The sequence below is a fragment of the Helianthus annuus genome, chromosome 1 (assembly GCF_002127325.2).
Source record: "Helianthus annuus cultivar XRQ/B chromosome 1, HanXRQr2.0-SUNRISE, whole genome shotgun sequence".
NCBI classification, from domain to species: domain Eukaryota; kingdom Viridiplantae; phylum Streptophyta; class Magnoliopsida; order Asterales; family Asteraceae; genus Helianthus; species Helianthus annuus.
This window is the reverse complement of record NC_035433.2, coordinates 134,572,760-134,590,622: the sequence shown is the minus strand read 5'-3', so window position 1 is coordinate 134,590,622 and position 17,863 is coordinate 134,572,760. Positions and strand designations below refer to the sequence as shown.

At 35.4% G+C, this 17,863-nt stretch overlaps 2 long non-coding RNA genes across 3 annotated transcripts; both read right to left on the bottom strand.

The window, feature by feature from the left end:
* Positions 1 to 5,222: 5,222 nt before the first annotated feature.
* On the bottom strand, positions 5,223 to 15,583 carry LOC110879151. 2 transcript variants are annotated; one of them, XR_004861857.1, is made up of 7 exons: positions 15,363 to 15,583; positions 14,908 to 15,248; positions 14,556 to 14,835; positions 7,036 to 7,161; positions 6,838 to 6,939; positions 5,360 to 5,412; positions 5,223 to 5,250 (listed from the first exon to the last, which is right to left on the bottom strand). It is a non-coding gene; the product is annotated as an uncharacterized LOC110879151 (long non-coding RNA). The 2 variants fall into 2 exon arrangements; XR_002558511.1 differs by having other exon boundaries at positions 14,556 to 15,248.
* Positions 15,584 to 16,767: 1,184 nt separating this feature from the next.
* Positions 16,768 to 17,367, bottom strand: LOC110931916. Its single transcript, XR_004861856.1, has 3 exons — positions 17,244 to 17,367; positions 17,025 to 17,112; positions 16,768 to 16,846 (listed from the first exon to the last, which is right to left on the bottom strand). It is a non-coding gene; the product is annotated as an uncharacterized LOC110931916 (long non-coding RNA).
* Between the last annotated feature and the right edge of the window lie 496 nt (positions 17,368 to 17,863).

Below are 17,863 nucleotides of genomic sequence, written 5' to 3'. Positions count from 1 at the left end.
TTGCGCCAGGAAGGTCGCAAGGCCTATCAAAGCAACTACAGGAACCGTTGGACAGGAGTTTTGTAGGGTCTGGTTCTTCGCTTTGGGGGAGCCTCACTTATCCTAGGGAAGATGGGCCTTTTCTTGTGTATACTGACTATTAAGAACTCATCAAGGTGACAGCCCATAACCGTTTGTCTCGATCCTGTATTGACAACCTGTTGACCAGTTACATGGGTCATGCTCCAATGTGAAGATTGAGTAGCGAACGAACTAACATCAGATGGAAGTCCAGAGGGAGGATGTTCCTAAAACGGCATAGTGAACGCAATAAGGCCATTTCCAGGAGACACCGGATGAATTATTCCATGACCTTTTGGGGTGAACAACCCACCAGCTGCTTTATGGATCACACTGCAACTGTGTTTATCTAGTACGTTTTGAATCACTTCTAGGAGAAAGGGGCACCTTGAACAACACTTGTATTCCATTATAGAGCTTCTAGGGGAGGAGCGTCTACGTGCGAAGTCTACCTAAGTATGACTTCAGGATTCGGGAAGTACACATTTTCTTTTTATCAAACAACGAAGTGGGAATACACATGGATCTCGCTAAGATCCATTTTGTTAGGAACTGATCAACATCAAAGATCCCTTCGAGGATACAGGAGTTTCTTGGTCCCACTAGATACTATCGCAGCTTAATCACAAGATTTTCGAAGGTCGCACAGCTTAAGTCTCGTTGGCACAGCAGGGTGTTGTGTTCGTGAAAGACCAAAACAGGAGGACGTCTTTTCAGCTTTCGAATCCCAACTTTGTAATGCACTGAGCATCATCTTCACCCTAGGGTACGGGTGATCTAGCGGTATACCATGATGCTTCGAATCAGGATCCCAGTTACACACGGATGCAACGCGAGAAGGTTATTGCTTACGCCCCTCGACAACTTAGGACGCACGAAAGGAACTACACAACGCTTGATTTGGAACTGGGAGCAGTGATCTTCGCACTTAAGTTATGACGGCATTACCTATACGGAACCAAGTGCGCCGTCTACACCGACCGCGGAAGTTTAGAACACATATTCAAGCAGAAGGAACTGAATATGCGACAGCGACGATGGGTCGGACTGCTGAATGATTACGAGTGCTCTATCAGGTATCACCCGGGCAAGGCCAATGTAGTGGCAGACGCCCTCAGTCGGAAGGACACTACGCCTAAACGCGTAAGAGCTTTACAACTCACGATCCATTCTAGTCTACCTTCGCAAATACGAGCTGCTCAGATAGAAGCACTGAAACCAGAGAACGTTAGAGCTGAAGCCCTACGCGGGTCAAGGCAACGCTTAGAACAGAAGGAAGACGGTGCTTATTATGTAACAGGACGCATTTGGGTCCCACTCTATGGCGACTTACGGGAACTTGCGATGAAAGAAGCGCACAAATCTCGCTACTCAGTACACCCTGGTTCGGATAAGATGTACCACGATATTAAGACTACGTATTGGTGGCCTAGCATGAAGGCCCACATAGCAACTTACGTCAGCAAGTGTTTGACTTGTGCGCGAGTCAAGACGGAATATCAGAAACCCTCAGGCCTACTCTAACAACCAGAGATACCACAATGGAAATGGGAGCAAATTTCCATGGATTTCGTTACTGGCCTACCTAGATCACAGCGCGGAAACGACACTATCTGGGTGATCGTGGATCGACTCACGAAATCCGCACACTTCTTGGCAATCGAAGACAACAGATGAATTCTCCACTCTGGCGAAGATATACCTCAAGGAAGTGGTTTCGAGGCACGGGGTGCCCACCTCTATCATCTCTGATCGAGATGCACGTTTTACTTCGGAACTGTGGCAAGCAATGCACAAGTCTTTTGGCTCACGTTTAGTTATGAGCACAGCATATCTATATCACCCACAGACGGACGGGCAGTCCGAACGCACTATTCAAACATTAGAAGACATGCTTCGCGCTTGTGTAAACGACTTTGGCAACAGCTGGGAAAGGCATCGGCCACTCGTGGAATTCTCGTATAATAACAGCTACCACACCAGCATTAGAGCTGCTCCGTTTGAGGCATTGTACGGACGTAAATGCCGGTCACCTCTTTATTGGGCAGAGGTGGGGGATAGTCAAATCACTGGTCCAGAACATGTGATAGACACTACTGAGCGGATTGCTCAAATACGACAACGCAGAAGGCCTACGCCGATAAGGGCAGGAAACCACTTGAGCTCCAGGTTGGGGAGCGGGTATCACTCAAAGTTTCACCCTGGAAGGGTGTGGTTCGTTTTGGTAAACGAGGCAAACTCAACCCACGGTACGTTGGACCTTTCGAAATCCTTGAGAAAATAGGCAGGGTGGCCTACAGACTGAACTTACCAGCAGAACTCGGTGCAGTTCACAAACGTTTTCCATGTGTCGAATCTGAAGAAGTGTCTGTCAGATGAGACGCACGTAGTTCCTCTGAAGGAACTCACGATCGACGAACAGTTGAAATTCGTCGAAGAACCTGTCGAAATCACGGACCGGGATGTTAAGGTCCTCAAGAGCACTAGAATACCTCTTGTTCGAGTTCGTTGGAACTCACGTCGCGGCCCAGAGCTTACCTGGGAGCGGGAGGACCAGATGAAGTCCAAGTATCCCCAGTTATTCCCAAACGAAAACCCCAGCACTGAAGCTACAACCGAATTTCGGGACGAAATTCCAAACTAACGGGGGGATGATGTGACACCCCGTTAAAACACGCTAGCTTGGCAGTGGCTGCTTCAACTTTCGGGACGAAAGTTCTTAAAACTTGGGGATAATGTGACACTCGAGGTTTTTCCGAACGAACACCTTGTAATATTTTGTGTATATAAATATTATTAAATGGAAACGTGATCTTTATTTGCTTAATGTGTGTTGAATGTACGTATTATATATAAATGTACGTGAGTCGAGACCATGACTCGCAACCGGGCGGTTGCGAGTGGGCCTTTGGGCCGTAACCGGTTTGGGCCGAAACCCCAAGCCCAACCCGAAACATCCCTTGGTATATATACCCCATCTTTCCCCACTTTCCCTCATTTCATACACAACACACAAACACACTTCTACTATTTTTCTCTCAACTAGAAACCCTCAACAACACACCCCAATCCCTTTCAATTTTCGGTTCAAGCAAGGATCCCGGACAAGGACTCGGTCAAGACCACTAACTCGGACACTCCATCTTCTCGGTTCTTTTCCTTGTTTACGGCTTCTTCTTCTCAAACCGGTTAGTGTTCTATTTTGTGTGTAGAAATTATGTGTGATAAATGAACTAGAAATGTTTGGTTAGAAACAAGATGCATGATTCTTAGGTTGGTTTGTAAAGCTTGACAATATGTGGTAACATGTTTAAAAATGGTTAGAAAATGGTAGTCTAAGAGTATTCATGGCTAACCAATCTATGCTTCATTGTCCTTGCAAAATGATGTTGTTAAATATGAGATTTCGGCTACAAACATGTGTGTTTCTTGTTCTTGCATGATGATCTTGCTAGAAATATGTGATTTTCGGTTCATAAATGTGTGTTTATGTTGGCATGAAAACCCTAGAAAATGATGAACATAAGATGAACTTGTTTGAATATGACTTGAAGATGTAAAAATGGCAAAGTTTGATCTATTTTCATTGCTGGTCAGTTTAGGAAAAGTGTTAGTGAAACCTTATTGGTTGTTTCCTAATCTGGGTCTGAATACATGGTACAATTTCGGACTGTTGCATCTGCATCATCACGTGTACGTGAAAGGGACAGCTTACGACTCGCAACCGCGTCGTTGCGACTCGCAACCAAGGCAAGACAACTCGAGACCACGTAGTTGCGACTCGCAACCACAGCATGACTACTCGAAACCACGAGATTGCGACTCGAAATCACGCCGTTGCGACTCGCAACCAAAACATGATGACTCGAGACCACGGTTACGACTCGTAACCACAGTGTGACAAGCCGAGACCACCTGGTTGCGACTCGAGACCAGCTGGTTGCGAGTGGGCTGTCCATTCTGGTTATTGGGCCATTCTGTGTTAACTTGGGCTATCTGTTAAATGAACTATGTGTTGCTGTTGACTGCTTAATTATTTAGGCCGGCCCATTAACCCACTGTTTACTTATATGCTTGATACATGTTAGTTATGTGTAAGTTTTACGTGAATACTTGTATACCGAACCTGACCTATACCGGTAACCATGTTAGGACGTGGTGACCAACGTGATTGACAAGTAACCTAAACCTACCGAGCAACCCAAGGTGAGTTCACAACTTAAAAGCATGCGTCCCGGTGGTTTGGGACACGAGACCAACAACCCTATCCCCTGGTAAAAGGGGATACCATTTACATACTTTCCCTGGTTATTGGGAACAAAACTTACTTTTCCTTCCCTGATATTGGGAAACCTTTTGGACAATCCTACCCCCTGGTAAAAGGGGATACCATTTACATACCTTCCCTAGTTATTGGGAACAAAACTTACTTTTCCTTCCCGGGTATTGGGAAACCTTTTGGTTAATTACAGTTTATACGGATTGCAACTAACGGCACTAAACGAAACTCTATCACTCAAGTCCCTACTACAAATACCGATTAGTCGCCGGGTTAGGCGAGCGGGTTATTAGTTGATAGCGCTATTTAGGTGTTTACCAGCCTCACACCGTGCCCTGGTTTGGGACGGGCGTGAACTAATAGACTCAGAAATCCGTCAATGATGATAGAACATTGACATCGGGGCATCCTGCGGATACGCAACGGTTACCTAGTGTTCGGTATTGGAAAAACAGTTTAGTCGCTAACTTTTGGGGTAGCTCCCCAGGGCATGTATAAACGGATAAATTAACCGGTGAAACAAGTTTTTGGTAATTAAAACTGGACAACTAGTGAACTCACTCAGCATTATTGTTGACTCCTTACTGCATGCTTTGCAGGTAACCAATGATTCAGGAGCTGCTACTTGGGGAAGTGTAGTGTTCGTCAAACCCGTGTGTTGGGATAACTGTTTTGATCAATGAACTGTCTTTAAAACTATTTTGGTTTATGCTTCCGCTGTTTTGTTAAACTAATTACCGAATCTAAACTCTAACGTTGTTAATTACTTCGGATTTTAAATATTTCTACTATTAATTAAATGCTCAGTATAATTGGTGGCTGGATCCTGGTCAGTCACGCCCTCGAAGCGGGTGTTATCCGCAGGTGGATTTTGGGGGTGTGACATTAATCTCCTTCGATAACTCAATATCCTAAAGAAATAACGATGAAAACAAATCAGCAATATTTATAAAACGCTCAAAATTCCCTGTAATATGAATAAAATAAAGTAAACGTGTGGATAAGTAGTATCATACATACCTTAAAAATTCCTTCAAGCTTGTTGGTAAACTGGCTACCACATTCGGTTTTAACTGAAAACAAGATCAAATAGTTAATAATCAGAAAGTATACTTACTTAACACCGAATAAAAAAAAGAGTTAATTACACAAATGGGTCCTGTGGTTTATACTTAATTTCGTCTTTGGGTACTAACTTTATTTTTTAACAGGTTTAGGTTCTATGGTTTCAATTTTGTAACACCTTTGGGTACTAACACCAAAATTAGTTAATTAATGACTAAAATACCCTTGCATTTTTTTAAGTTTATCAATGTAACACATTTGGGTACTAACACTTAATTTTATTTAAGTTTAAATCAATTTTACAAAATCTATTTATTTTTTTTATTTTCATCTTTTTATTATATCTCTTAATTAACATAAACTCTATTTATTTTTTTTTCATATTTTTATTAAATTTCTTATTTAACATAAAATCTATTTGTTACACCAGTATTTTTTTTAAAATAAAATCTACTAGCTATAAAGTTTTATGTAAATTAAATTTCTTACTCATTTTAAATAATGTAAACCTTACTCGTTTTCAATTTTGGATTGAAATGATTGATAATAATAAATATCTTTCATGTAAAAAAATTTAAGCCTTTTTTTAACTCGTTTTTTTTTTTCATTTACATTTTACTATTTTAGAAAGATATTTAATTCACATAAAATTATATAGCTATATATTTTACATGAAACTATATAGCTAGGTATTTTAGATAAAACTAAAAAAATTTAAGCCTTTTTTTAACTCGTTTTTTGTAAAAAAGATATTTAATTACATAAAACTATATAGCTAGTAGATTTTAGTAGTGCAACTAGTAGATTTTATGTAAATTAAATATCTTTCTAAAATAGTAAAATGTAAATGAACAAAAAAACAAGTTAAAAATGGCTTAATTTTTTTTTACATGAAAGATATTTATTATTATTATTATTATTATCAATCATATATATCCAAAATTGAAAACAAGTAAGGTTTACATTATTTAAAACTAGTAAGAAATTTGATTTACGTAAAACTATATAGCTAGTAGATTTTATTTTAAAAATCTATTTAAAAAAATGCTGGTGTAACAAGTAGATTTTATGTTAAATAAGAAATTTAATAAAAATATGAAAATAAAAAAATAAATAGACTTTATGTTAATTAAGAGATATAATAAAAAGATGAAAATATAAAAAATAAATATATTTTGTAAAATTGATTTAAACTTAAATAAAATTAGGTGTTAGTACCCAAATGTGTTACATTGATAAACTTAAAAAAATGCAAGGGTATTTTAGTCATTAATTAACTAATTTTGGTGTTAGTACCCAAAGGTGTTACAAAATTGAAACCATAGAACCTAAATCTGTTAAAAAATAAAGTTAGTACCCAAAGGCGAAATTAGGTATAAACCACAGGACCTATTTGTGTAATTAACTCTAAAAAAAACGTAAAGACTTCAAACCTTTGAGATCATCGACTTTTCAGCATCAATAGATGCATTCTTCCCAAAAAGAAGCCTTGTCGCAAGATCCTTTGTGTAGAATGCTTCAAGCACATCTTTACCCTATATCACAAAATTATACATAAAAAATAGATTAAATTTTTAAGCGAATATAAAAGGAGCAAGTATCTTTAAAAAATACTATTATTTTACAGGTACCTGTATGAATATGAACAAAACCAAAACTTTATCAAGAGTGCCCTCCAATTCTTCCTTAGATGTACCCTTATTTCTAGCACGTAGTTTCTCGTCCAAAAACTTTGCAACCAGTTCAGCAGGGCGGTTCTGAAGATAACATATAATAATACTCTGTTAGTGTCACACCCCAACCGATGGCGGAAACATCGGGATGAGACGAACAAATTGCTCAAAACAACATAACACTAATTGTGACAATATTGATTAAATCAAATTTCATAAATGACTAAATTCAAATACATTGTTTCAAATAAAGACAAATAGCAACAAACATGGTTTATTATTAAAATGGTTATCTAGACCATCCTAACTTGATTTCTTCATCTTGACTATCAACCTGCAACATGTATTAAAATAACATCAACAAAAATATGTTGGCGAGTATACAAGTTTGATACATAGCATAGTAGAATAAAATGTTTAAATGTGCTCATATCCAACATGAACAAAATGATACATGTTACTACTATGTCATTCAATATCGTTCAACATCGTTCACTCTCGTTCAACATCGTTCACATATCGTTCACATATCGTTCACATATCGTTCAACATCGTTCAACATCGTTCACATATCGTTCACACATCGTTCACATATCGTTCAACATCGTTCACATATCGTTCAACATCGCAATACCCCAAGACTCAAGGGCATTGAGATTAACACGTTCAACTTGCATAGCATAAGAGATTAACAAGCATCAAATTGTTTCATGTTTAAATGTGGATAGAGTGTGATTAAAACAAGACTCAAGTGTTGTGTAATTTGAATATGGAATACATGTTGCACCCAAATGTGTTTAAAACGAAAATGGGATCGAGTATACTCACATTGATTGCGTTGCGCTTCTTGTAAGGACGCACGAGTAAGGATTTGAAACAATCCAAGAGAACGAGCAAAGCGATTATCCTAGAATGATCACGATCTCATTATTATTTATAAATTAGATGAATTAATTATTTAGATGATTTATCTAAATTTATAAATAAAAAAAGGAGGTAGAGGATCCTGTAAAAAGTGCCCAAAGTGTGAGAAGTGTGAGAAGTGTATTATAACACTATATATAACACTATATAACACCATATAAACACCGTATAACAATATATAACACCATATAATACCATATAACACTTTGTAATACTATATATCATTATATAACAAATATAACACTATAGGTTGTCTGATAGCATGTCTATGATAGATGTATAGTGTTATATTTGTTATATAATGATATATGGTGTTACATAGTGTTATATGGTATTATATGGTGTTACATATTGTTATACGGTGTTTATATGGTGTTATATAGTATTATATATAGTGTTATAATACACTTCTTACACTTCTCACACTTTAGGCCCTTTTTACACTATCCTTACCCAAAAAAAGGATATTTGTTTTATTATGAATTGCTCATTATTTTTGGCTTTTATTATAAATGGGCAAGGGATATTTGCTTGTAAATTAACTATTCATATTTGCTAATTTTCCTAATAGTTTGAAAAGAATTTGTCAACAAATAATAACTGATTACGTTAAGACCTACCTTTTGAAAAACTGATTTTTAATAAACAACTAAAAAGAGAATACATGGAAGTCGGGTTCGAACCCACGACCTCCTGGACCATTCATTCATTTGTCAAGTTTACCCAATAAACCAATGTAACAAATGTGCTTTATTTATTTATTATTATTATTATTATTTATTTTTTTTTAATTAATTGTACTTATGCCCTTTAACGTTAAAGACCAAATAACTAGATGATTAACTTGGTTACTAACTAGGTTGATTTAAACTAACTTTGAAACTTTAACGAGACTAACTAGATTATTATTTTTATAAAAAGAATAAAACTTTTAAATTGTAAAATTAATTAATTTAATTAGTTAAACAATAAATAAATAAATACCCATATTTATAACGAATTAAATTAACGATAAAACCTTTCAACGATTATTTATTTCGCGAAAATTCTAAGGTTTAAAGGTTAGGATTCGGATTTTCAAAACGGGTTGGATTTTGAAACGGGTCGATTTTGACGGGGGTTACAGTCTCCCCTACTTTAGGAGATTTCGTCCTCGAAATCTAAGAGAAAGACTTCTAAAGATTCAAAAGAAGGAATAGATGAGTTTTGATCCCAATGTTTTATTTTATGAAATTGTTTTCATGAATGTGTCACATAGCATAGAATGTTTCAAATAGTTTCACATAGCATATAATGTTCCAAATAGTTTCACATAGGATAACATGAATAAAGTGACATGAATTTTTACATAGAGTAACATGTATGATGAAAGCATAATAAATTTAATATGTGCACGAGAGAGTAACAATAATTGTTTTAGGTTGCGACAATAGTGCGAAATGTGTCTCCTAGCTAGAAATGAATGAGACACTCAAACGTAAAACACATAATAATTGAGATAACATAAAAGAGATTCATCGTAAAACATGGATTGTCACGGAACGTAACATACGACACTTCCAAAGTAAATCGAAATCCTTTTCAAATTAAGGAAACGTGATTTGGCCTAATAGACAAATACTCTCATCGAGGAGCGACTAACGATATTTGTCCTTCCAGTTACTACACGTCCTTAATCGATTGGGAAAATCGAAACTTTAGCGAGAGCGAAAATCGAGGAGTGGGACTAGTTAAACAAGATGCGAGTATCACCTCTAACTTGATAACATCGTACCCTAATGTGGTTGGTACTTATCAAAAGATAAGGGTCCACTAGAATATGAAATGGAAAACTCCCATCAAGGTTTGGATATCACTCCTAACTTGAGGGTAGATTTCGTGCAAAAATCAAAGTATAGCTGAGTGAAAATCATCACCAAGTGTGGGAATCACCCCTATCTTGATGAATCATTTCGATTGTGTTGTAAGAGTGTCTTCAAAGTCTCCAAGTGTGTATTGTGTTAGCCTTAGGAAAGGCATGTATAATTTAGAAGTCCAAAAGAAAGTAGAGAGAAGCAAGTGAAGATAGAAAGGAAGTTGTTTTAAGCAACACATAGTGAGAAAGCTCCTAAACTATAGACTAGGCAAGGCATTCCTAATTCCCTATAGTTATGGCTCTGATACCAATCTGGTATCAGAGTACTCCTACAATAGACTAGGGTTAAGTAAGGCAATCCTACCTAATTCCCTATAGTTATGGCTCTGATACCAATTTGTCACACCCCAACCGATGGCGGAAACATCGGGATGAGACGAACAAATTGCTCAAAACAACATAACACTAATTGTGACAATATTGATTAAATCAAATTTCATAAATGACTAAATTCAAATACATTGTTTCAAATAAAGACAAATAGCAACAAACATGGTTTATTATTAAAATGGGTATCTAGACCATCCTAACTTGATTTCTTCATCTTGACTATGAACCTGCAACATGTATTAAAATAACATCAACAAAAATATGTTGGCGAGTATACAAGTTTGATACATAACATAGTAGAATAAAATGTTTAAATGTGCTCATATCCAACATGAACAAAATGATACATGTTACTACTATGTCATTCAATCTCGTTCAACATCGTTCAATCTCGTTCAACATCGTTCACATATCGTTCACATATCGTTCACATATCGTTCAACATCGTTCAACATCGTTCAACATCGTTCACATATCGTTCACACATCGTTCACATATCGTTCAACATCGTTCACATATCGTTCAACATCGCAATACCCCAAGACTCAAGGGCATTGAGATTAACACGTTCAACTTGCATAGCATAAGAGATTAACAAGCATCAAATTGTTTCATGTTTAAATGTGGATAGAGTGTGATTAAAACAAGACTCAAGTGTTGTGTAATTTGAATATGGAATACATGTTGCACCCAAATGTGTTTAAAACGAAAATGGGATCGAGTATACTCACATTGATTGCGTTGCGCTTCTTGTAAGGACGCACGAGTAAGGATTTGAAACAATCCAAGAGAACGAGCAAAGCGATTATCCTAGAATGATCACGATCTCATTATTATTTATAAATTAGATGAATTAATTATTTAGATGATTTATCTAAATTTATAAATAAAAAAAGGATATTTGTTTTATTATGAATTGCTCATTATTTTTGGCTTTTATTATAAATGGGCAAGGGATATTTGCTTGTAAATTAACTATTCATATTTGCTAATTTTCCTAATAGTTTGAAAAGAATTTGTCAACACATAATAACTGATTACGTTAAGACCTACCTTTTGAAAAACTGATTTTTAATAAACAACTAAAAAGAGAATACATGGAAGTCGGGTTCGAACCCACGACCTCCTGGACCATTCATTCATTTGTCAAGTTTACCCAATAAACCAATGTAACAGATGTGCTTTATTTATTTATTATTATTATTATTTATTTTATTTTTTAATTAATTGTACTTATGCCCTTTAACGTTAAAGACCAAATAACTAGATGATTAACTTGGTTACTAACTAGGTTGATTTAAACTAACTTTGAAACTTTAACGAGACTAACTAGATTATTATTTTTATAAAAAGAATAAAACTTTTAAATTGTAAAATTAATTAATTTAATTAGTTAAACAATAAATAAATAAATAAATACCCATATTTATAACGAATTAAATTAACGATAAAACCTTTCAACGATTATTTATTTCGCGAAAATTCTAAGGTTTAAAGGTTAGGATTCGGATTTTCAAAACGGGTTGGATTTTGAAACGGGTCGATTTTGACGGGGGTTACAGTCTCCCCTACTTTAGGAGATTTCGTCCTCGAAATCTAAGAGAAAGACTTCTAAAGATTCAAAAGAAGGAATAGATGAGTTTTGATCCCAATGTTTTATTTTATGAAATTGTTTTCATGAATGTGTCACATAGCATAGAATGTTTCAAATAGTTTCACATAGCATATAATGTTTCAAATAGTTTCACATAGGATAACATGAATAAAGTGACATGAACTTTTACATAGAGTAACATGTATGATGGAAGCATAATAAATTTAATATGTGCACGAGAGAGTAACAATAATTGTTTTAGGTTGCGACAATAGTGCGAAATGTGTCTCCTAGCTAGAAATGAATGAGACACTCAAACGTAAAACACATAATAATTGAGATAACATAAAAGAGATTCATCGTAAAACATGGATTGTCACGGAACGTAACATACGACACTTCCAAAGTAAATCGAAATCCTTTTCAAATTAAGGAAACGTGATTTGGCCTAATAGACAAATACTCTCATCGAGGAGCGACTAACGATATTTGTCCTTCCAGTTACTACACGTCCTTAATCGATTGGGAAAATCGAAACTTTGGCGAGAGCGAAAATCGAGGAGTGGGACTAGTTAAACAAGATGCGAGTATCACCTCTAACTTGATAACATCGTACCCTAATGTGGTTGGTACTTATCAAAAGATAAGGGTCCACTAGAATATGAAATGGAAAACTCCCATCAAGGTTTGGATATCACTCCTAACTTGAGGGTAGATTTCGTGCAAAAATCAAAGTATAGCTGAGTGAAAATCATCACCAAGTGTGGGAATCACCCCTATCTTGATTAATCATTTCGATTGTGTTGTAAGAGTGTCTTCAAAGTCTCCAAGTGTGTATTGTGTTAGCCTTAGGAAAGGCATGTATAATTTAGAAGTCCAAAAGAAAGTAGAGAGAAGCAAGTGAAGATAGAAAGGAAGTTGTTTTAAGCAACACATAGTGAGAAAGCTCCTAAACTATAGACTAGGCAAGGCATTCCTAATTCCCTATAGTTATGGCTCTGATACCAATCTGGTATCAGAGTACTCCTACAATAGACTAGGGTTAAGTAAGGCAATCCTACCTAATTCCCTATAGTTATGGCTCTGATACCAATCTGTCACACCCCAACCGATGGCGGAAACATCGGGATGAGACGAACAAATTGCTCAAAACAACATAACACTAATTGTGACAATATTGATTAAATCAAATTTCATAAATGACTAAATTCAAATACATTGTTTCAAATAAAGACAAATAGCAACAAACATGGTTTATTATTAAAATGGGTATCTAGACCATCCTAACTTGATTTCTTCATCTTGACTATCAACCTGCAACATGTATTAAAATAACATCAACAAAAATATGTTGGCGAGTATACAAGTTTGATACATAGCATAGTAGAATAAAATGTTTAAATGTGCTCATATCCAACATGAACAAAATGATACATGTTACTACTATGTCATTCAATATCGTTCAACATCGTTCAATCTCGTTCAACATCGTTCACATATCGTTCACATATCGTTCATATATCGTTCACATATCGTTCAACATCGTTCAACATCGTTCAACATCGTTCACATATCGTTCACACATCGTTCACATATCGTTCAACATCGTTCACATATCGTTCAACATCGCAATACCCCAAGACTCAAGGGCATTGAGATTAACACGTTTAACTTGCATAGCATAAGAGATTAACAAGCATCAAATTGTTTCATGTTTAAATGTGGATAGAGTGTGATTAAAACAAGACTCAAGTGTTGTGCAATTTGAATATGGAATACATGTTGCACCCAAATGTGTTTAAAACGAAAATGGGATCGAGTATACTCACATTGATTGCGTTGCGCTTCTTGTAAGGACGCACGAGTAAGGATTTGAAACAATCCAAGAGAACGAGCAAAGCGATTATCCTAGAATGATCACGATCTCATTATTATTTATAAATTAGATGAATTAATTATTTAGATGATTTATCTAAATTTATAAATAAAAAAGGATATTTGTTTTATTATGAATTGCTCATTATTTTTGGCTTTTATTATAAATGGGCAAGGGATATTTGCTTGTAAATTAACTATTCATATTTGCTAATTTTCCTAATAGTTTGAAAAGAATTTGTCAACAAATAATAACTGATTACGTTAAGACCTACCTTTTGAAAAACTGATTTTTAATAAACAACTAAAAAGAGAATACATGGAAGTCGGGTTCGAACCCACGACCTCCTGGACCATTCATTCATTTGTCAAGTTTACCCAATAAACCAATGTAACAGATGTGCTTTATTTATTTATTATTATTATTATTTATTTTATTTTTAATTAATTGTACTTATGCCCTTTAACGTTAAAGACCAAATAACTAGATGATTAACTTGGTTACTAACTAGGTTGATTTAAACTAACTTTGAAACTTTAACGAGACTAACTAGATTATTATTTTTATAAAAAGAATAAAACTTTTAAATTGTAAAATTAATTAATTTAATTAGTTAAACAATAAATAAATAAATACCCATATTTATAACGAATTAAATTAACGATAAAACCTTTCAACGATTATTTATTTCGCGAAAATTCTAAGGTTTAAAGGTTAGGATTCGGATTTTCAAAACGGGTTGGATTTTGAAACGGGTCGATTTTGACGGGGGTTACAGTTAGTTACACTAACACATTTAATTGTAAATTTTAGTTCCTAAATCATAACAAAAACGGTACCTGACGTACATTGATTAGATACTCGAATGCTTCTTTAATAGTGTTGCAAAACACATCATTCTTCGAGAAACTTTCTTCTCGTATTTTATCAAGAGAAACCTTAAACTCTAATTAATCTAACAATGAGAATAGAGATCACAAATTGATTGTAAACCCCCCCCCCCCTAACACCTGCAGTTTCATATCATACTTCCTGGATTCAAACAAAACCATTAAGCTAGCTTCCCTCTGTAGATTTCACATTTCAGATTTCTTCCTTCGATATGAACCACATTATACGCTAGAAAAAAATGGATATAATTAACCAACCCTAAAAAGCGGTGACCAAAAACAACTCTATAACCTAACATACCTTGATTTTAATTCAATTTCAATTTAACAAATTGCAGAAACCCTAAAATCACACCTAAACCCTAGCCTTCACAAATCTTCCACACAAACATCATGCATATTTATATATAGATATACATATCGATAGCAAGCAATACCGGTTAAAGAACAATTCAGTGGTTATCATCATCTTTGTTGTTCGAAGATTGTGGCGGGGGACCGGAAAGTGACGCAAGCAAATTGAAATGTCCATGAGTTATCGGCAGATAATTCCCAACCCTAGCCGCCGACGCCTCTCCCATCGACTTATGAATAAACCTCCCTTGTGCAACAGCCATTATCTGCCCTTTTTCCTTTGGTTTTCTGGTTGATTTTGAGAAAGAGAGAGATATCAGTGGTCGATTTCATGATCAATGCCTACATTCTTTATACCCTAAAACTGAAATCTGGTTCAAGTGAGGAGAAAGATCAAATTACCTGTGTCAAAGTTGTCGGTGAGAAGAATCAGTCGGCAGACGGATGAGAAACACAGTTGGGTTGTTGGCTTTTCCTATATTGTCTTCTGAAAAGGTCAAATCAGAGAAGATGAAGTCGATTTAGGTTTAGGTTGAGGGAGTGAGCAACATGGTTTCTGAGGAGAAGAAAAAGCGACGGGATGAGATTTAGGGTTTTCTGAAAAGTCGCCATAGAGTAGATGACTATTACACTGTGTTCCTGAGTTTCATTAAATGAGAGAAAAGAAAAGATTTGGAAGTAAAGAATTTTTAGTTGTGTTCCAGAGTTTTATTAAAAGAGAGAAAGGAAGAGAAAATGAGAGGTTTTTTGACTAAATTTAATCTTTCCAATTTGGAAAGAAACGGAGAGAAGAGAAAAGAAAATAAGAGAATCATTTCTTTTCTCCCCTTAACTTAACTCGGAAACACAACGTTAGGGTTTGAAGGTAAGCAGATGAAAGAATAGGAGCGTGTGAGGGAAAAGAGAGTAAAACAGTTGCCGCTCAAAATCAATCGAGTAGGAATATCACATTGCCATGTGGCAATGAGTAGCTTAAGTTAGTGACATGTGGCATAAGTTTGTTTTGCTTTATTAGAAGTAGTAGATTGGGCAAAACAAAAAGGAAAAGCTATGGTCAAAATAAAAAAAATCCAAAAACTACACTGGCGCTATGGTAATGATGGTCCCTATGGGTTGCACTTTGTAACGCATTTAGTCCCTAACTTGGACATGCTAAAACCTTTAGATTTGTTGGCTATGGACTAAATGTGTTACAAACTGCAAACGACGGGGACCACCGTGTACCTTTGGAAGCTAGGGACCAAATCCAAAATTTTGGTAAACCACAGGACCATCCGTGTACTAATAAGTAATGACTAAGTACCTGCAGTTAGTGTGGCATCCTGCTCCATTCCAGTCTCCTTGTCAATGCAAACCAGATTATTTATCGAGTTAAATATTTCTATTACAAACTAAAAGCGCAAATAAATAATTCTATTACATTACCTCAATGGGCTTAGGGTCAAGTGTCAGGACAACACCGGCTTGCTCGGTAATTCCCTGTAAAAAACAGTAAGTACGCAAGAAATAAGCTTAGCTTATATATACTGATTGAAAGAAAATGTTTAAGGAAATATTGCATAGTTTAGAATAACAATGATTTAAATAAATTACCTCAAGGAGGTATCTAGCACACCAGATATGGTCTCGAGCTTCAATTCCCACACTTGGACCAACTTGAAATTCCCACTGTAAATAATTATTGCTGATATGATATATCTGTATATGATATCATAATAATTAGTTAATAAATACAGAGAATGAGTAGGAAAAAACCTGTCCAGGCATAACTTCTTCGTTGGTTCCACTGATGTTAATTCCGGCATATAAAAACTAGCCTTGTAATGTGCATCTGATATGTCTCTTCCAAATGACTTATCCGCTCCAGCACCACAGTAGTATAGACCCTGTAGTTTTAAAAATATATATATAAGTTAATTAAAATAACAACTGTTGTTTCTATATGTGGCAAAATGGGCATGTCAAAATGGGTTCGGATCAAAACCGAAGCTTCTTGTCTAAAATATTTTAAACTTTATATGTATAAGTGGTGTGTCAAATTTGATTAAAAATGTTGAATAGTACCTGTGGACCAGGGTAGCCTCCAACAGGCCATCCCAAAGGCCACTTTACATCTGGTTGAAGCAAAGTGTACTCTTGCTCAATTCCAAACCTAAAATCAGATTCGGTTAACCAAATTAATCAGTTAGTCTTAATACAAAATATTAACATACACCGACTTCTGTCTATTTGTTTTTCAAATGAATTAATACCCCTCTATATAGAAAGGAGATATAGACAAACCTGTTAAAACAATAAAATCGTCTCGTTAAAGCTCAATTTGCCCACAATCATTTAACTAAACACAGATTAAAAATAAAATAGATGAAGATCCATATTAAGGAATTTCATGATCAATCAATTTCCCTACACTTTTTTTTACGAGAATCTCATACTTATTACCTACAATTTTTAACCTCTTATTACCAAAATCTCATACAAAGTTTGACATGGAAATTAGTAGTGACCATTAAAATCAAATGTCTGACTAAATATATTAGGTAATGTGAACATATTATGAGGAAAATAACAGTATAACCTGTGAAGTAAGAACCCTAGCGATGAAATTAGGGCATATCGAAGTGAAACCATAAAAAACCACTAAAAGCAAGACAATTGAATCGGCTAATACATTGAAATGACACAATGAAGTTATGAGCGAAACAAACCATTCTAGAGCAAATTCAGCAAATGGTCTAATGATTCTTTAATAGCTAAGGCCCGCGTTTAAAGCCGATAAAAGCCCTGAAACCATTTCTAATAATTCAAATTATTATATCTTTATATGATTATATCGCAAGAGGGTAAGGTCTTGAAGTATTTGATAAGATGCAAGTAGATCACTAATATAAATACAGATAAAC